General features: G+C 33.8%; 1 pseudogene; it reads right to left on the reverse strand.

Annotated features, from left to right (window-relative positions):
* Positions 1–296: 296 nt before the first annotated feature.
* Positions 297–422, reverse strand: LOC117285102 (annotated as a pseudogene).
* Between the last annotated feature and the right edge of the window lie 21,132 nt (positions 423–21,554).

Here is a 21,554-nt window from a genome sequence, read left to right on the forward strand (position 1 = left end):
AAGAAAGCAACAAATAGTAAATGCTGGTGAGGCTGTGGAGAAAAGGAAGCCTTCTTCACTGGGTGTGCAAAGTAGTGTAACTATTATGGAAATCAGTATAGACATTCCACAAAAACTAGAACTAGAAGTTCCATTTTCTTTCTTGATACTGGCAATCAAACTCAGCTCCTTGCACATATGAAGCAGGCAGCAGAACCACTGAGCTAAATCCCTGGCCCCTGAGAAATTCCATTTGAGCCAACTGTTCCTCTCCTAGGTATTTTCTCAAAAGAGTCAAAAGCATCACACCACAATGGTATATGCACTCCCATGTTTATACCAGCACAATTTCTATTAGCTAAATCTTGAGAAAAGTTTTCAATTAGCAATAATCATGCCTTGGATAAAGCTCACTGGCTACGATACTGCCATTACACAAAGTTTATTAACTAAATCTTGGAAACTACAGAGGCAGATCAGTGGATAAATGGACAAAGAAAATGTAATGAACTACTACTTTGCCAAAAAGAATAAAAGACTCATTTTTAGGTTAATACACCATACTTTTGAGTGAAATAAATCAGGCACATATGTTTAAATATCAAACTGTTTCTCTCATATGAAAAACCAAAAGTATAAATATGAACCAAAATGGATGATAGATGTTGGGAAATAGTATGAAAAAGTTCAAGAGGGGGGAATGACAAAGGAAAAGAAGGAAAACAAGAAAAATGGAAATAAAGCTTTTTGTAAATAAGGAGAAGGGCGAAGGGAAGGGAATGGGGCAGAAAGAAGAATCAAGGTATATTATGTACAGGTACAAATTCCCTATGATGAAAGGGATCATTATGTATATCAAAAGAGTACCAATAAAATTAATTTTAAAAAATAAAATTAAAATATGTGAAAGATATAGGACTAACAATATTAATAAAAATAATAAACAGGTATTGAGTATTTTGAGTCTGTATAATTATATAAATCACTTCATGTAGTCTTTAAAAGACCAACTTTGTCCTAGAGCTAAATATGATAAAACTAATATATGAGAACTTTAAGTACCCTAATGGCACACATTAAACAATTGTTTAATCCTTGATAATCTGATTCAAGTCCATGTGAAGATAGTATGTAATAGTTTAGAGATTAAAAAAAAATCAATTAGGAGTGTTCTGATAAACTAGGAAAAAAACCCCAAACTTTTAGCACTTTTTTTTGTGTTTGAAATATTCCTTAAGATTGTAATTGGAGATCTATGGGTTCCAAATTAATGAATCTGAGCAATCATTTGGGATGTGTCAGTAAAGCCCTGGTGGAGATAACCAGCCCTTCAAAATGGCTCCAGGGCTCACCAAAGAAGTACATCAGCAGCCATGATTGTAGCCTGACACACACTAGGCACAACTTCTTACTGCAGTGCACATCAGGGAAGAGAAACAACCTGAAATGAGAGCAGAATGTTTATGGTTCAAACAGGACATTTTAAGATTATATGACAGAGAAGACCAGCGGCCCATTGCAAAAATGATTTGTACTTGGTCTAGGGACTTAGGATATTAAGAAAGAAACAACAATTCTTCTTAAGATAAATATTCAGTGACAGAAGAACCTGTTATTATTCATAATTGAAAAAGGAAATTAAAAAAGACATTTCTTTTCTGTGAATTTATAGGAACTTTCTCAGAGAAAGATGTCTGAGCTTCGTCTGAGGTGAATAAGGCTATGAAAAATAACAAGAGAAATTTATTGCTTCTTTAGCCAATAAACTTCTTTTAAGTTTAGTTAATTAAAAAAATTGATAATTTTCTAAGTCATTTTTAGGATAAGATCTGATTTAAGTGTATGTATATGTGCACACACACTGTATACTTATCTATTATATGTATATACAAGTATATGTATACATATACATGCAAAAACATATAATTCATTCACCTATAGGATAAAGCACCAGTTGATACATGGAAGGATCTAGCTTTAGACTTCACCTAAATGTCCAGTAGCTCACTCTTTCTAATGTTCACCTTTGGAAACTAAGTAGGTTGCAAAATAAGTAAAAAATTATCCATCTGTTGATGTTCATCAGACACTGAACAATTCAACTGAGTTGTGGCAGTCAGTTCCTGGCAGAGAATAAATCATTTGGAATGCTGCACAATGAAAAGCTTCCTGTCACCTGAAGGTACTTAGTACAAAGCAGCAAAGGTCTTTTCTGCTTGCTCTAAATCTATATGTTGAGGAATTCATTCATTTTTCTTATTCAGCAATGTACACTTTTTTCATTCACAACAATGAAGAAATCTACAAACAGACTGTGTTGCTTCTGCGCTGTCTGAGTAGACACGTTTATTTTTGAGAAGACAGGCAAGATGATGGAACTGAATCATTTTAAAGATTTTCCTACAGTCTTTTGCTTAGCAAGAACTAAGCACTTGGTAATAGAAATATAAAGAAAGGAATATTAGTCTACCCTAAAAAGACAAGATGTATTATTGTAGAGCAAAATAAACATTTCTAGAAGTTATGTCAGACTCTTGAATAATGCAAGACAAGTGAAAAATCAAAGAAAAGGCACAGTTATTTCAATTATTTTAGATTTAATAATATTAATTAGGATACTCTTGGTTGCTTAAGGCTGAATTGACTTGCAGTTCTTAATACTCAAATTCTTGTTGACAAGGAGAAATATGATAATGGAAAAATGCGTATCTGGTGGGGTGCAGAAGACTTTTCAAAATAGTTTTATTTGTGGCTCTACTTTCCATATTTTTACAATAGTCATGCCTCTTTCTCCATGTAGAGTTCCTGAAACTCTAAGTGCTCACTTAGAAGAAAGAATATCATCTGAGTCATTTTTCTTTGAACTGCTTTATTTGTTATTGTTCCCAGTTACCTAATAGCTTAATTCTACTGTTGGTTTAGTTACTAGAACTAATGAGGTTCCAGAAAAATCAGTTCCTCTTATTGCCTTTTTAAAAATGTCAGTGAGTCTAGTTCCTGAATTTCTCCCAAGGGCTTTTCTACACCAACTGTGGAGATTACATTCCTGTTGGACAGCCAAGAAGATGCCCAAACTACTGCTGTGTTTATATTTTTCTCAACACAGTGAACAAAGTGCAGAAAGAAGCAAGAAGTCCTTCCTCTTCATGGAACAGCATTTCATACTCTAAAATTAAACAATTGTTTTCCAATGGCAGGCCATACAATTTCCCTCACTAATTACTGAGCACCAACAAGCTAATGTAGCCCCGTACTAGATACTGTCAGCTATACAAAATCTAGGGAGTATGACCGCCTCAGTGAATTTGTGTTTCTGTTATAGTACACCTGAGGCTAGAAAATTTTTAAATAACAGAAATTTATTTCTTCGAGTTTTAGAGATCAAGGAAGCAATAGGTTCCATTTCTGTTCAGGATATGGATATTGCTTCCAAGATGACCTCTAGAATTCCATGTCTTCATAAGTGCAAAGAGATGGAAGAGCCAAACTCACACCTTGAAGGCGTTTTTCAAGCACCAGTGCTTCCATGAACAAAGGTAAAGGCCTCATGCCCTAATGCCCATCTTTTAATACTATTGCATTAGAATTATATTTCAACATAACTTCTGAGAAGATATGATTTCAAACTATAGCTGTGACCAACTATTGTCACCTCATTGCATACCTTCTTAATACTTAAACAAAAGAATTTAAAAAAATAATCCTCCCTGCATAAAACTGTATATCTCTCTAATTACATAGTAAAGCACTTTAACCCTCTCTGTCTCTGGTTTAAAAATAGCTCCTTTACTAAATATTTCATTGGCTGTTAACTGGCCTTTTAAAAAATAATGAATATAATCATTTTTTCTTCACTTATTTTTCATTTTGTTTGATAAAATCAGAAGCAATGTTCATATGTGAATTTTCAAAGATTCAGTGACCTCATGTAGTCTGATGTTCAAAAATGTCCGCCAATTAAATCCACTGTTTTGCATAGTATATAAATAACAATCTGATAAGTATTTTTATTTAAGTTCAGATATGAATTCCACAGAGGATTTTGTTTGTTTCGTTTGTTATTTTGCATTCTAATACTTTGGTGAAAGATCTGTACCTTTCTCATTTTTCTATGTAAATAATAAAGAGTGATCTGAATACACATCACTAGTGTATAAAATACTTTAGTAAAGCAAAGAGAATCAGCAACACCAATTTTAACAGTTTCTTACAGAGCTACTGAAAACTTTTTATTAAAATTTGTTGTCATAATAATGACATGAGAATTGTGAAATATGTTAACTTGATCCAATTTTCAGATAAACTCAAAAGATTAAGTACTTAGTATCCACCCTTTGACCCAAACAAGACATAATGGAAAAGAGGCACACCATAGTTTCATTTTGTCATAGTAAAGCCTTTACTTTAAAAGTACGAGGTCTGAAATAGTGAGCCCAAAGCATATCCAGTGGCTTTGATTATATATATTTTCATACATATTATATAGTGAATTATGTATTTTTAATAAAGCAAATCTATGTAAAACTTATAAGTTTCGGTTTAAAAACACCATGAACTTATTTTGATGTTGTTTTTTTAATCAGTTATGTGTGCTGGCTTTTAAGTTTAGTTAATTAAAAAAATTGCTAATTTACTAAAAATTTATTTTGAAGGGTAAAACACTTCCAAATCACTTGTTCTCTTCATAATTTTGGTTTTCTGGTTTTCCAAAATATTTTCAAGAGATAAATATGAGGTGACACAGGCAAGGGGCCTCCTTTGCCATGCAGCTTGTGCTGTGCTGCTTAGACCTGGAACCTCCCAAACTGTGGACGAGGAGGCTCCTCTTCATAAGTGGCTTGTGTCAGGAATTTCACTGTAGTGATGTGAGGTTAACACAACCATGGGCCAATAAGGAAAGGTAGAGGGATTTGGCCATTGAGAGAGTTTATTTTCCTTAATAATAGGTTGGGATAACAGTTAGTTCTCAAGAGGAAATACATAAACAGTTGAGATATAATGGTCTGGGGTTAAAGCAAGTCTGGACTCACTCATGTTAATTTGTCATTTATGAAAATATATGAATGGTATATACAATTTTGACATTAGATAGGATCAGTTATGGTAAGAATCCAGATAGATGAGCAAAAGCAATGAAGAACAAAGTCAAGTAAGTTTTTTTCTTAAAAGAGGGGAAATATATTTATAAGTTGATAGAGAGAGAATGTTTGTGTGTGTGAGAGAGAGGAAGAATTTCTGGAACAGCGTTCTTAGATGGGCAAGAGAAATAAGATCAAACCCAAGGTGAAAAAGGTTGTTTGGAGGCACTGACAGCTAATCTGCAGTAATGAGAAAGAAGAAAACATTGCACACACAGTTTCAGGTGCATGATAGATACAGTGATGAAAATTTGGAATGCTTTTACTTTTGTCCTGAAATAAAAATATGAATAAATAAAGAAGGGTGCTATATATGAGAAGGATGGAGGGGTCATGACTGAAGATAAACAGGGAGAAAGTATGAAATTATTATTCACTCTGAATGGACTTAGAAAACAATGTGATTGTAGTCAGCAATATGTGCCCATTTAGGTTATCTTGGGCCTGAATTTCAAGTGATATTGGTCAGGAAGAATTCTGTGCTTAATATGATTGCACTTATTATCATTATCACTAATTGTAGTGTAGATGCAGACATAGGAGAGTTCAAAATTGTATTTAAACTAGGAGTGGAGCTTTTCAAGCTAGTATGATGATGTAAATAAGAACAGAGTCAAACATAGGTAAAGAAATAATTTACAAGTTTAACTAAAAGGTTCACGTGTCGTAAAATGGAAGATGAAGCTGAGGGATGGGGAGAGTTGAGCAAAGGTAAATATGATCTATGATTTGAAAGTTCCAGGGGGACCAAGGATTTTGGAAGTAAGTGTCCCAGAGGAAATGAACTAAGAGCATACCATACAGTTTCTCTGGTGTGATAAGCTAAAAGTGCTAATAAAGATCAAGATGTATAATTGATACTATATAATAGCAAGAAAAGGTCTAAAGGAGTAGGGGGCGGGGTAGAGGAAACGTAAGAAGGCAAAGGCACAAAAAACAAGAGAAAAGAAAAAAATGTAAAGGAAGTCTGTAAATAGGGAAGGGTGGAGGGGGTGAAGGGAGAGCAGGGGAATAGGGAAAAAATAAGAACCAAGACCTGTCATGTAAAGGTACAAGATCCCAATGATGAATGTAACTGTACTGTATACCTACAACGTACCAACAAATAAAGAAAATAGTGGTCAGAATATAGAAAATTTCAAATTGAGGTTATGGAAAGATGGGCGTTATTGAAAATTTAAAAGAACAAAGATTTAAAAAGAATAAAATAAATAATGAGTGAGCGATTGAGTTAAGGTGGAGGAAAAGGTAATTTAAAGAGAAAAGTTAAAGAAAGAGAAGTGTGAGAAAGTTGTTGGAATCCTCTTCATAGATACTGAAGTTATCGAGAAGTTGGAATACTACGGAAGTCAGGCTTCAGGTTGTGAATTGTTGAAGGAAGATGGAGCATTTCAGAGTAACTGGTATAGTTTGATAATAAAAGATTCAAAACTGGCTACTATGGGGGAGGAAGAACAGTCAGAATGCAGCAAAAGTGGAGCAAATTCACCTGCCCAAGTGTAAGTCTTGTGGTAGAAGAGATTACCACCACCAAGAACGAGAAGGGGAAAAAGAATTCAGAGAGGCAGCAGAAGGAAAGGTTTTCCTGTGATGAGCTATGAGCAAGGGAAAGTGCAGTGGAGGAGAGGCAAAGGGAACTGGGCAAAGGAGAAAGTGTGAGGGTTACAGAGACTTGGGAGGCAAGGGTACCAGTGGACTATGAGTCTTGGTTTCCTGGGATGCAGATATAAGAAGAAATAATTCTTGTAAGCTTAAGCAGAAGATGTTGGAGAGGCTGTCAGTGACTGGAGAAGAAAGAAAGTCACGCTCCTGCTACATGAGGCTCTCTTTGGAGGAAATGGAACTTGACAAGTATATAGCTAAGTTTAATAGCTTAGATTTGTGCACTTTTCCGTATTACTAACCATCTCACTTGGATTCAGTAATTTCTATTTTTTCACTTTAAAATTTGTGATGTGAGTTAAAGACTCAGAAAATCACACAGTTCATATTTATGACTTATTTTCATACTAGCAACTATTAGGCAGTTGTACCATACAGTTACAGTACTTGGTTACAGGGGAATAATGATTAATTTCTGAAAATAAGATATGCCCAACATTTTCATACTTTATTTATGTACAAATTATATGCAACTTAACAAGCTCTTATTACATGTCTACTCTTCTCTGTATAGCAATACATAAACTATCCTGGAGGAATAGCGGCAAGTAATCTCTTTCCTAAAAGGTTGTATAATCTCAGGACCTAATTAAAGAGATAGCCACATAATAACAACAGAAAGTCTGAAATAAATTCAGCAGAATTCCACAGCAGCCAGATTGGTTCCAAATGAGAGAATTTCAGAGAGATAGGGGACTTGATTTTGGCTCTCAAGGATATGTAAGACTTTAACGAATGGAGAGAATGAATGTTGTTAGCAAATTGTAGAATATATATAATTTTATATATATATATATATATGTAGTATATAGTTAAGCATTATACATGGAATATTAAAAATAAATATGTAGCATAAAAGATATTTATGCAGCCATATTGTTCAAGAATGCAACAACAAACTGAAAACTATATGTTGGTTTTTTTGAAAATTTTAATGATCTGTTCTGGAATAATAATTTACCCTAAATGTAATCCCCAAAATAACTTTAAAAATTAACTTCTGAGAATCCTTATAAAAAGCTGAACACATTGTATGCATTATATCATTTAATTCTTAAATGGCAAGGAAAGTCTTAAGGGTGGGGGGCAAGGCTGCATAGCTCATGGCTATGTGACAGGCAGGGCCTGACCACATCTTGGAGTGTAGTAGCATTTAACTCGAAAAAAATCTTTGTCAAATGACTTGATTGGCTTTATACGTTTTTAAAGTGAATTAATGAGTTAAAGTAGGGATTCTGGGTATTCAAATAGCCCAGTTGGATTCCAATCTCTGCCTCTGGCCAGCTGTTTGATTTTAAGTAGGTGATTTTATCTCTAATTTCCAGTCTTTTCATCTATCAAATGAGAATAGCAATGCTTCGTAGGACTGATACGATGATTAAGTAAATATAGTTTTCATTAGCTTTATCTGGATTAACCCTGTGATTGCACACATATAATTAATTCTTCGATACAAGTAAAACTATGACTCAATTTTGGTTCAGTATTCATGTCTGGAACAATATTTTATAGTTGACTGTTAGCACTGATTGAATTAAAAAGTATTATGGCCTTTAAATCAAACAGTTCTTTTATGAAATGATATTTATATACAATAGATTTTTATAAAAATAAGAATATTAATTGGATTTATGTAATTTTCAAAAGAAATTTTAGTGTAGATGTATAATAAGGTTTCCTTGTTACATTTATGTCTTTAGAACAACTGAACTTATTCACTTTTATAACAACAAGTCACAGCCTTTATTATATGGACTGCCTCTTGTATATACACTATGAGTAACAGTGACACAGCTTCCAGAAATGTAACTCTACTGGGTAGGTTTGTTTTGTTTCTAAATAATTTTATAAGACAGATACTAAATCAATTTTATTTTATAACACAAGGAGAGAGCCATGCGAGAAAAAAAAAAAAGCACTAAAATGGAAGATCCCAGAGCAAAGATGGTAAACGTTTTAGAGGCGAGTGCTCAAACTGCAACCCAAAAGCCACTTATTTATTGCAAAGTGCCAACCCTGAAATTCAACCTGAATATTAAGATTTTAGTTAGAAAAAAAAATCATATATTAAAATCTTTTTTCTTAAAAGAAAACAAATGACTCACATGCTATAGGTTTGTCACCACTGTTCTAGTCTATTCAAAAGTCAGCAGATTTTAATATTATGAAGGATTTTATCCTGCTGATATCTACTACACATTTAGTATAATTAAAAATTTTGAGCCAATGTTTCATGGCTTACAGCCAGAATGTATGCTTGAAATTTCATTTGAAAACACACACACACACATTTAAACTTTTTTTAAACATAAAAATTATCTTCATATTATGGAATAGTTTAAGGAGAAGGAAGTCAGAATACCCTTTCTATGGTATCAGGGAAACTGAATTTTTATATGAATAATAATACAATTTTCACAAAGATTTCCAAGTTCTTTAAATGCATTGCATCATGTTTCTCAATACAGCACTTCTCAAGAGCACTCAAGCTTTACAAAATACATATTGAATAATGCAATTGTGGTCTTGAGCCTATCAGTTCCAACATCTTTTTGTAATCCATAAAAACAATATGAACAAACTAGGTTTGCATTTTCCAGTGTGACTCTGCAGATAAATCAGAGGTATTGTCAAAAAGGGGATTCTGAGTTAAACAGTATCAATCACAGAGAGCTTTCAGTATGTAAAAATTGTGCATTACAAGTGTTTTTAGCACATGCAGCACCTTATATTTTGCTAAAATTGCTTCCTAGGGGAGTCTATTTTTAGGATAAATTAAACAATGCATATGTTAGGAAACATGGACATAGAGATCAAGCTAAATTCATTTCAAACTATTAGTATCATTAGCCTCTGCCGGGGCTAGAGCAGTCCTTCCAGGCTCTTTGTTTCTGATAGTCACTTCAACTACTACTGATACCACTGCCACGCACTGATGTGCTGCTGATTCATAAATGCAGAACCTAGTCCATGACTCACTCCTTAGGTAAGCAGAACTCATCAGCACAAATAGCTTCACTGGATGGTGTGACTGCTTCATGGAAAAATATCCAGCAGTTGAGGGGGAGAGCAAAGTAAGTCTGCAGCTGATGTATGACTAAAGGAGGCATTTGAGAGAAGACAATTAGGTTTTTCTTTTGTTTCTGGAGAAAGACACTACTAGGTCTCTCAAAGATTTTGGAAAACATAAGGAAAGTCGTATTCAAAAAACCTAAGACTATGAAACTTCAGCTCTTGGTTTTGGATGCTCATGTGCTGACATTTTGTAGATCTGAAAATAGTTTCTAAAGTTATAAGTTAAAAGAAAACATTATTATAGTTATTGAATTTTATTTTAAAAATCTTTCACAATTTTTAAGGTTACTAGAAATTTCTCATATATTCAGATATACTGATGGACTATCCTATTCCTTTGGAAGAGGTTCTTCCAAGTTCTTTCACTTATTGTGAAGTATCATAGTGCAGCTTTCTAAGAGGTTGGGTAAGAGTCCTTTAGTACAGAATGATTAGATAGGTCACATTTCATGGTGATTATTTCTCAGGACAAATCAGTTCATGTCCATTGACCCAATTTTCTTCATTTTTGAATGAGGATGCTGAGCAGGAAAGATAAGAGAAAAACACCCACATAAACTGGGAAGGTTTTTAGTATTTAACAGCCAGCCTTTGCTGTTACAGGGTCAAATGTGGAAAATGCTGTGATTTCTGCTTTCAAAGAGTTTACAAAGAAAGAGGTGAAATCAAACATGACACAAAACTAAAAATAACACACTGGGAAATTCAAAGAAAGGACCAATTGTTTACATGGCAGCTACAGGGGAGGGCTTTCTGGAGATAATACAAGTGAAAGAGTATGATAAATAAGTGCAACATCAATGGCAGGGAATTGGAGGAGGAAAACTACAGAGTAAACAAGATACTGAGCCCTTTTGGCAGTTATAATAATGAAATACTCTGGTCTATACATAACAAAAACATTTCTTTCATTCTGAGGACTAGAAATCCAATATTTAGGTGTCAGCAGATTCAGTTTCTATTGAGGGCCTCTTACTACCTGCTCACTTGATGGGAAGGGAAGGAACTTCTCTTGGGCCTTTTTTGTATTGTTTTTAAGTACATTTCACCAATGTTTGAATTTTAGGGAGGACACATTTACCTCATAGCACAAGACATTAGCAGTGGTTTTTCTCTTTACTCAGCTGTAGATGAAAGGAGCCTTTGTTTTGACTTCCAGTTTTCTCCAGGTTTGTCCTCTACTCTCCATTTCAAATTTTTCCTCTATCCTATCCTTGTAGCTTGGACTGCTATTCCATTTGTCTCTATGAGGCTTTTTTGTTTCTACTTAATCCACTCAGATTAATGATAACCACCATGGAAAGCAATATGGAGATACCTCAAAGAACTAGGATTAGAGGTTCCATTTGACCCAGCCATCCCTCTGTTGGATATCATTCCAATTTTGGTATATGTGCTGTTGAAACGAGCACTCTGCTGGATATCTTTCCAAAAGAATTAGAAGAATCATACCACAGTGATACATGCATACCCACGTTTATAGTGGCACAGTTTGTAATCGCTAAACCTTTGAAACAGCCCATTTGCCCATCAGTTGGAGACTTGGTATAGATATGGTTTTTCTATAAAATGGAATACCACTCAGCCATAAAGAATGAGAAATTAGAGTCATTCATAGGAAAATGGATACATACTAAGGTTATATGCGTAAGTGAAATAAATAAGTCACAAATGTGTAAATACCGAATAGTTTCTCTGGTTTGAAAAACTATAATTGTGAATTAGATCCTAATGGTATAATTGACAATGTGTAATGGGAAGAAAAGCACTAAAGGTGTAGTGGAAGTGGGAAGGGTAGGGGAAAGGAAATAAGGGAAAAGGAAAAAATATGAGAAAATTAAAAGATGGAAATAAGGCATTTGTAAATAGGGAAGGAGGGGTGAAGGTAGGGTAGGGGTATGGGGAAAAAATGAGAACCAAGACCTGTCATGTAAAGGTACAAGAGCCCAATGACATATGCAACTGTACTGTATACCTAAAATGTACCAATAAACTCAATGAGAAAACAAAAACAAAAACAACATTCTCTTTGAACTTTTGGTGACTTCTCAAAGCACTGCTTCTTGTGTTGGATGTGCTTCTACTCTGCCCACTTTTGTTCCTCAGCGTAGTGGAACCTAGTTTCCTAACTCCTGCTGGTCTTGGAAATATAGACAATCATGAACCAGAGGTATAATAACAATGCCAGGAAATGACAGCTGTGCTCAACATAGAACTATCGTACTATTTTTGTCAGAGATTGTGCTAAGCAAAAGGGTGTAGTGTGAGAGAAGGGCTGGAAGACAGACGAGAGGCCTTACATTAAATTCTTGAATGTTCGTTTAGATTGATTGATTGATACTGGGGATCGAACTCGGGACATTGAGCTTGCAAGGCAGGTGGTGGATCCACTGAGCTAAAGCCCCAGCCCTCATTTAGATTAAAAAAAAAAATGGACTAGGTTTCCTTAATATGCTTAAAAAAAAAAAAAAAATGTGGGCTGGGGATTTGGCTCAGTGGTTCCGCCGCCTCCCACGCAAGCACAAGGGCCTAAGTTAGTTCTCTGGTTAAAAAAAAAAAAAAGTAAAATGCTCTAGATTTTTTCCATGAAAAATTTTTGGCCATGAAAAATGGATTGGTGCAGAAAATGGCTCATCTAACAAAATTTAACAGAATTTAAGTCATAAATTTTGGAATGAAAAAAGAAAAGGAAATATGAAATAATAAATGATTAAAATGACGCAGAAGACAAGGCAGCAATGATGGAATCTTCAAGAAGAGTTGTATAAATAACAGGAGTTTTTGAGACCACGTAGATGGAACTAGTAAAGATCAACAGGTAAATTCATGCCTAGAAGTAGTGGTGAGTAGTCGTAAAACATGAATGAAATGGGAACAAGAAACTGAATCTCACCTTGGACAAAAGGTGACTTCTGTGAAACCCATTTTTCTCAGATAATACCTTTGTTGCAAACTGGTTAAATGAAATCATGAAATAGTTATGGAAGATCCTACTTAAAATGTTTGGTTTAGAATTTAATTTCTGGGATGGAGTGTGCCCCATCCTCATTCGCGTAGCTCAATGATCCTTCCTATGTCTAAATTTATCTCTACAGTGTGAACCAAGAGGCCATTCTGCTCACTTTTAGACCCCTGTCAAGACAGACTTTCTCACTCTGTTACTTGACTCACTTTGTCTACGGCAAGCAATTCTGTGCCTTGTGGAAAGTGTGTTTTGATGGACTCTCAGTATGAAAATTACTTTGTTAAGGTACCGGTGAGATCTGTACAGGGTAGATTTCTGGAGCAACACAAGAATTTGTGCTTAAAATAATTTCCTAGGTGGTTGAAGTGAGGAAGTATTTAGGCAAACTGTTCTAATTCCCCCCACCCTGCCATGTTCTATTTGACCTCTGAGTGGTATGCATGATACAAGAAAATTGCTATTGGGCTAGGGATTTAGCTCAGTGGCACCATGCCTGCCTTGCAAATGTAAGTGTAAGGTCCTGAGTTCATTCGATCCCCTGTACCAAAAGAAAAAAAATAAAAAAAGAAAAGAAAATTGCTATTGCATCTCCAGTGACTTTCTTTTCTATATATAATATGAAATTATATGCTTTGAAAAAAATGAATCACATAAAATAACTTGAAGCATTATCTTGAAAGAATATATTTTCTCAAGAAAATGGTGAATCCTCAAAATAGCAATCTTTACCATAACAGCTAGTATTTGTTTGCTTTTTGTATGCCTTATTGCATGCGTTATTCTGCCTAAACTTTGTATCTCCTAAGTCTCTCATTATATAGTTGAGGTTTGGAAAAGTTAAGCATCACAGGTTTTAAACATTATATCGTATTGCTTTATTTTAAAACACTAAATTTTCTTTCTTTTGTAGGCAAGAAAATCTTCAAGGAGCTTTAAAATATGGTACTGTAAGAGAGACAGATACACACATTTAAAAGTAAGATCCACTACTAAACTACCCATATGTTTTTGTTAATCATACTTTGTATTGTCATCATCATCATGTTGCATGAGAATAATATCAAAAGTTTTTTTCCAAAAAAGGAGTCACCTTTCTTTCCTTCTGGAAATATTTTCCTATGACCTAAGCTCCATGGAAAAGTCCTGTGTAGTAAACCCATAGCATTGTAAGTTATGAGGTCATGAGAATGGAATGCGAAGAAAAGGAAGAGTGGTGCACCAAAGACTTCTTGCACCTGTTTTGCATTGTTTTTCTTTTTAAACTGGATCAAGGTATACACATATGAAGTCTATACCAGTTAATTCTGACTCTACCAAGAATTCTGTTATCTATTACAAATTTTAGAATAATATACAAGTAATTCAGTTGCTTCAACAGTGTGCTTCTTTTTAATTGTCTGGTTTTTAGGGATTACACAAAATAAGGACTTTATTTTTAATTTTTCAAGATTGGTATATTTTTGATATGTTGATTATCATTGGAGGGGGAAAGGGATTCATAGACTTTATGTTCTTAACCAGTGTTTCTCAATTCTAGTGCATTCTAAAAATCATCTGAAGACATACAACAGTGTTTGGTGCTCAGATTTTACTGAAGGCCCATTATAGCCAGAAGATTTGGATGATTACTGGATATAGTGCATTTTAAAAACTTTCAGATGATTCTAGGTTTATCAGGAAGGGCTAAGAACTACAACTGAATTATTTCTAATCATGAAATTGTAGCTGCACCACACATACACATAAGAAGAATAAGAACAGCAACAACAGCAGAACTGTACCATCAGTGCCTATAATCACTTGTAGAAGTAGTGGTGCTGAAGGGTAAACAAATGCTTTATTTGGATAAGGATAACTAATTTACTAAATTTATATATTAGGAGAAATAATCTCTAATGTATAAATATGAACAATTCTCTAAGACAGAGAAATAAATGCTCTTTTGATAGCCCTTAAGAATCTGAGGATACAATTATAATTTTAAACTTTACTTGGATACAATCTAGATTCAATACTGTCAGACTAATGAATCTCAGATTATTTTAATGTTAATTCTTAAGTTAAAATTATATTTATCATTATAATTTTGATTGAAGCTTTGCTTTCAAACAAAGTAATTGCTTATTATAAAACTCTTGTAGGGAGCTGTATTGTGGACATTTTTACTGAAATGACTTATGCTGATTGTCCTGAGTCATTTTCATCATGGATAAAATCTGGGAAATTGAAGGGAATAGTTTCCATTATGCATTTGATTGATTCCTTTAGTTCATATTTTCTTTAGCTTGTAGATTTCTAATCACATCCTGCTCTTTATTTAGCTTTACTTAAAATAAGATTTTTTTTTTTTTTGATTTGTCAAGTACTTGATTCTTCTACAGATGGTACACTGCTTATGGAAGCTGCTTTATCGTCTTGGTTGAAAGTTGGAACCCTTTTTAATACCTCTCCAAATTGTGTCTGGATTGAACATAAGTGCTAACTCTTAGACAACTCTAGGTGTTTTGAACAGATCCAAAGTATCTCAATGTGCCATAATGCATCATATCATAATGCAACATATCATAATGTTTACTGAAAAAACACACAGACTGTAATTACCTTGATTATGGGGGTATGTAAGTAGTACCTATGATTGACTCTCTAAGACCAAGGGCCACCTTAACAAGGAGAGCATTTATTTGATGTATATACTGTAGGTGGTTTCCATAGGACACCACAAGACTAAAAATGCTCTGTTACCAAGACAGATTTCTAGTTTTGGTGCTATTCTGAAAAACTGTTACTGTTCCCACTGTCTTTTCCTAGTATAAATTCTTAGTTTTATGGTTTTCATACACCTCATTCATGTCCAAGGATAGTTGTTTGTTCAGTGTCATTTAATATCCTAATTGTTCCCTCTTCCCTTCCTCACTTTTTTCCACCCTTGCTTTTTTTCCCTTAGTTTCCCTCTCTCCCTTCAACTGTTGGGTCTAATCAGAATGTGACTTAGTCAAGGAGCATCTATTGAACATTTTAAGTCCATGGTACTGTCACTTTTCAGTTGCTAGGGATTGTTTTGAAGGGCATAAATTGAGCTATCATTTCAGAATGTTTGAACTTCTTTCTTTTTTTCTGGTGCTTTTATCTAGCTTCTGACTTTTCGATCCTTTTGCATCACTTTGCAAGGTTTTTATAAAGTCACCCCTTTGTGAAAATATACTGCTTTTCGAATGTTGTGGATTTTTTATTGATTTGCACATTTCCTTCATCTTGGGATAAATCCTCCGTTACTGTGGATGATATATTTTGTGTGTTAGCATCTCTTTTATTGTTTGCTGTATATGTTCTCTTTGACTTTCCTATTCTCCAGATTTCAAGCAAATGTTTTATCTTGAGTTCTTAGTGTGGTTTCCTACACTTTATGTTTGAATACTTTTCATTGAAGGTAAGAGTTTAAAAAACTAAAATAATTAATAATATCATCTCTGTTTCCTTAGTTAGTACTACTGCGTAGTCTTTACAAAGCTTGTGATGGACAGCTGAATCTCTATAAGCCTGATAATCTGGCCTTGCCCTTTTTACTGTTGTTATAGACTGCAACTTGACTCCTGGGCTATTATTGAAATCAAATGCTTTTTCTAATTTTTTGCAAATTTGTTTTGGTTCTGAAGTAGTACAATGTGTGATAACACTTTTTTAACTGAAAAATATTGTCCAGATGTAAATAGTAACTGTTATGTGAAAACAGGAGAACCCCCCCACAAAAATGTACATCTTAATCAAATTTCAGCTTTTAAAAAACAAGCAATATGTTGACATTATAGTATTTGATAGAACAAAGAAAAAGGGGAAAGAAAAGAAAATATATAAAAACCCAGACAAAGGTAGGAAAAGAGTGAATAGCACAGTCTAAGACAATGGCTAGAAAATAAAAAGGAGTTTTGACATAATTGAGTTTTATAGTGTGTAAGGACAAAATTTATATAAAAATAGTAAAGAAATTTGTTATTTTAATGAATATTGCTTAACTAGAGATTATAGAAGATATAAAATGGGTAGAAATATATTAATAAAGGAGCTAGTAATAAATTGAAATATTTAAATATACACACCCAGAATAGAAAATAAAATTTATTTTACAATGAAATTTTTTTCCTGAACTCAGATTTCACCTGATTTAAAATAAATCTCTAGCACACATATACACATTTAGAATAAAGTGACATTTCCTTATTGCTGCTTAGAGGTTACCATTTTCTACTAAACTACATTTGGGAAAGCTGATGAATGAGGTGAAAGGTATAAAGGTATATTGCTTCATGTTAGCCTCTAAGTATTAGCTGCAGTAGCAAAATACCAACTTGAAAATCAAATGTTTGGATTGGTATAGAACAGCCTTTTGCAAAGCTTTATGTTCACAAAAATTACCTGGCAATCTTGTTAAATGCAGATTTAAGTTCAGTCTTGGGATAGGCAAGGTCTAGGTGGAGTCCAAGAGTCTCACAGATGGTGCTTTTTGCTACTACCCTGAGACACATTTGATAGGCAAGGGCCTGATGTACTTAATTCATTTGTGTTATGTCACACAGTTGACAAGAACCAGAATCAGGGCCAATGTTCTTTATCTTTCAGCCCCCAAAATAAGCATTAATTGACCATAAATATCCTTCTCTTAATGCATGGATTTTCATTGATTAAAAAAACCAAGAGTGCTCACTTCAGCAGCACATATACTAAAAAATAAACCAGAATTCCATTGTATTTTACGTTTCATATATATGATCAAAATTGATTTAGTTTTCATTAGTTATGCTTTCTTCCAACTGTAGAAAAACATATATGTTAGACACAAGAAAATTACCTTTCAGCCTTTTATAACCTGCAGTTAATTTACATAAAACAGTTAATTAGATAGTCATTTTGCCAGCAGTTTCTTTTTTCCTACTTTTTAAAAAATTGAGGGGCCAGGGATGTAGCTAGGTGGCACTGTGCCTGCCTGGCAAGTACAAGGTCCTGAGTTTAATCCCTGGAACTGCAAAACAACAACAACAACATCAACAAGAAGAAAAAAAAACTGAAGTAAAAGTTACATAATATAAAACTCATAACTGAATCCTTTGAACGTGTAAAAATTAGTGGTCTTAAATTCATTCACAACATTGTGCAAATATCACCCCTAATTCTAGAATATTTTGATCACCCCTACAAAAGAAAGTCTGCACAAAGTATAGTTATCCACATTTCTTCTTACCCTAAACTTTGGAAACCAATAATCTGCTTTCTTCCTTTCTGAGTTTGCCTACTTTGGACATTTTATAAAAAAATGGGATTGTATGCTATATGGCCTTTAGCAAAAGTGGCTCCTTTGACTTAATATAATGTTTTCAACCCTTCTCTGTGTTGTGACATGTAAAGTCATTTTATATTTATGGTTGAATATTATTCTGTGTTGTAGATAACCACATTTATCCATTCATCAGCTGGCAGATATTTTTGTTGTTGTTGTTGAAAATTATACATTTTAAGCAATATGATGCAATAACTCTGGATAACAAATTCTCTCTTTTTATTTAGGAATCTTTCTTTTAGTTCATGCTTACTGAACTTGTTTGTTTAAATATTTTTTGAACTGATTTTTTTTTCAATCTACATTCTTTGTCATGTATGGCGACTGAAATCTTTCATCTTTTAAAAAAAATCTGCTAGTAATTTGACAGTGCTTTCCTTAAGCACTGAATTGTAGCTGTTTTCTTCTTATTTGATCATTTGCCTGGGTGCTATAAACTTTTTATTAGTGCCCAGATATCTGATAAATTTGACTCTGATCTTTTTTTCTTATTTTCTACTTGTATGGAGCGATGGATTTTTGGAGTGTCCTATATCTTGATTTTCACTCACATCATTACTTGTGTAGTCATCACAATTGCTGCTACTGTTTGAAGCTATACAGATAGAAGTCCATGTTTCTTTTCTCCTTCCTCATGTATCTGTTGCAGGGTCTTGATACATGAGATTCTCCCACTGGTTGAGAACTGAGTGGCCATTTCTCAGCTATGATTCTCCCACCGTGCTCCAATAGTGCTCCAATAGAGCCAAGCCTCGGATCATGAGCTTGGATTTACAGAAATTTCTCTAGCTGCCTCCATTAAAATAAGTTCTCTGAATATTATATAATGTATTATTATCTTTCTTAGTAGTCTTGTAAGCCTTTTAAAATTAGTGATATATACTTATTTTTTACATTATTTTAAAATAATGAGCATTGTTTTATATTGTTTCTTGAAATTTTGGATTAATTTACTAGAAGACTGCTTTCTTTGAAATGATGTAAAGTTTCACATATGACATAAGAGTCACAATTTTATAACAGACAATGCTCTGACAACCAGAGGCAAAACTAAATTCTAAAGTGTTTATCGTTACTATTTTCACTGAAGTCTTATTTTTGTATGCATACATCCAAGCATCATATTTGCAGATTCACATTTTATATTTGCCTTTGAGTTCTGTTTATTATATTTATAATGTTAACCAAGGTAGTATATTTACACTAATATTTCATCAATATTTTTGCTTCATTGAACCAATTTGGAATTATTAATTCACTATTTAGGAATTAAGTATCTAAAGAAACCTAGTAAAAACAGGAAAAGATTGACAAATATAAAACTGACAAAAAAATATATGTTCTCTAAGATATGATAGCCAGCATCATCTTTGTAAGTGCATGCATACTGCTTAATAAATGGTGATTATTGAACATATTCTGTCATATTTCTGTCAACACTTTGCTTTTACATTTCAAATTTGTTAAATCTGCTACCAAAATCACTTCATTGTTTCTTCTGTAACTTACAGACCATTTGCTTGCTCCTTTTGCTCTAGATGACTGCCAGTGTGCAGTCATCCACTAGTTTGTAATTATCTTGCTTAGAACAATGTTTTGCTGAACCACATTTTACAGGTGACAACAATGAGCCTGCTGTAATGGTGGCTGCCTGTGATCCCAGTACTTGGAAGGCTTAGGCAGGAGAATTGAGGGTTCAGGATCAATCCAGGCTACATATGGAGCTCACACATAGCCTGTAGTGAGACAGTCTCAACAAACGAACAAACAAGCAAACAAGCAAACCAAGACTATTATGAAAGTAATAAAGACAAGCCTTCCATCTAGACTTTTAGACTCTTTCTCACAATTCTTCAGCATGGATGTGCACACTCACACACACACACACACACACTTACAGGTGTGTGAGTTCTGCATGTGTGTGTATGTAAGTGGATATTTTGTTTTGCTTTTAATACAACCATGTCAGATTTGTGCTGTTGTGAGGGTTGAACGAAGATTAAATACATTTTCCATTAAGATAAAAGAAGTTTCTATCCAATCACATTTCCAAAATTTTCAGATTTCATATTGCCAAGTACTCTCACAGTTTCCTGGTTTATAAATCTCCAGTTATGAGAGATCTTTAATGAGGCATCCATATTATGCTGTTTTTATATCAAAGTAATAACTAATAAATGATGTGCGCTCTTCTTCACCTGTTAATTATTGATGACTTCACAGTTTTAGTGATTGAACCTGTGATCCTCTCTCTATTTGATCTCCTCTGACAACTTCATACTATCAGAAATTTATCTGACCATAGCCAGTGGATTCCAAATGATTTGTTTTGGTCTTGACTCCTTTCATGAAATTGAAACAGAATCTCTCCTTTGACATCCACAAATAGCTCAAATGCAGCATGTTTTAAAACGTGATTTTCATTCTTCTCTTCACCTCCAACATGCATTTGTTCACTTTTTTCTGTATCAATTATTGGTATTATCTAATATTGTATCACTTGACCTAGAAACCTGGTAGTGGGTCACTTTTACCTTTAGGTGAAAAATCATTTTTCAATGTTTTCTTCCTCTCTACCTGTATGCTTCTACTATCTGCCCTAGTTCAGGCACTTCTTATTTGTGTCTACATATGCACTACATATTTGGGGCAGTTCTCTTACAGATCTCCCTGCTGCTAACATTTCCATTGTGTCTCTATTCCTTCAGAGCCACCAGAAAAGTTCATTTAAATGTGACTCTGACACTAGCATTCTCCAGTTAGGACCTTCAGTGGCTCCAAGTCCCTTGGAATTGAAAGGACTCTATTCCTTTAGTGTGACTAGAATACTTTCCTTCAATTTAAAATATTCAAAAGTTCAAGAGGAAGTTGGAGAGAGGTGTTAATAGTAAAAGAAATGTACATGAGTACTGACATCTAGTTTTTAAAAATTGAAATGACTTTATATTACACTTTAACAGGTGAAAATTTTAGAAGCTTGATGTTTCCTCATATAACTAATTTGCATCAAATGCATTAAAGCCTACTGCATTCTGTAGAAAGGGATTACTATCAATTAAACTTTTAGACATACAGTAACAAATATGTGCTGCTTTTTCTAAACAAATCTGGCTTTCACTTCGGAAGTTTATTTTGAACAATATGATACCAAACTGCATTTTTCATGGGAACAGAACTACTTGTAGGAATTGTGATCCTGGTGAACCACTAAAAGATTGTGCATATTATAAAATAAGGTAAATAAAGCAAGAAAAATTACCTGAAGTTTAGACCCTACATTAATCTGAGAGTTAACCATAATAAGTCCAATGATTCAAGAATGAGATCTTTTCTTAAAAAGTAGTAACAACAAAACCATGTGATTTGGCCAATGAAGTTACTAAGAAATGTTTACACTACTATTTTT

Source organism: Fukomys damarensis, unplaced genomic scaffold, assembly GCF_012274545.1.
Source record: "Fukomys damarensis isolate Sample0158 unplaced genomic scaffold, DMR_v1.0_HiC HiC_scaffold_5, whole genome shotgun sequence".
Taxonomy (NCBI): domain Eukaryota; kingdom Metazoa; phylum Chordata; class Mammalia; order Rodentia; family Bathyergidae; genus Fukomys; species Fukomys damarensis.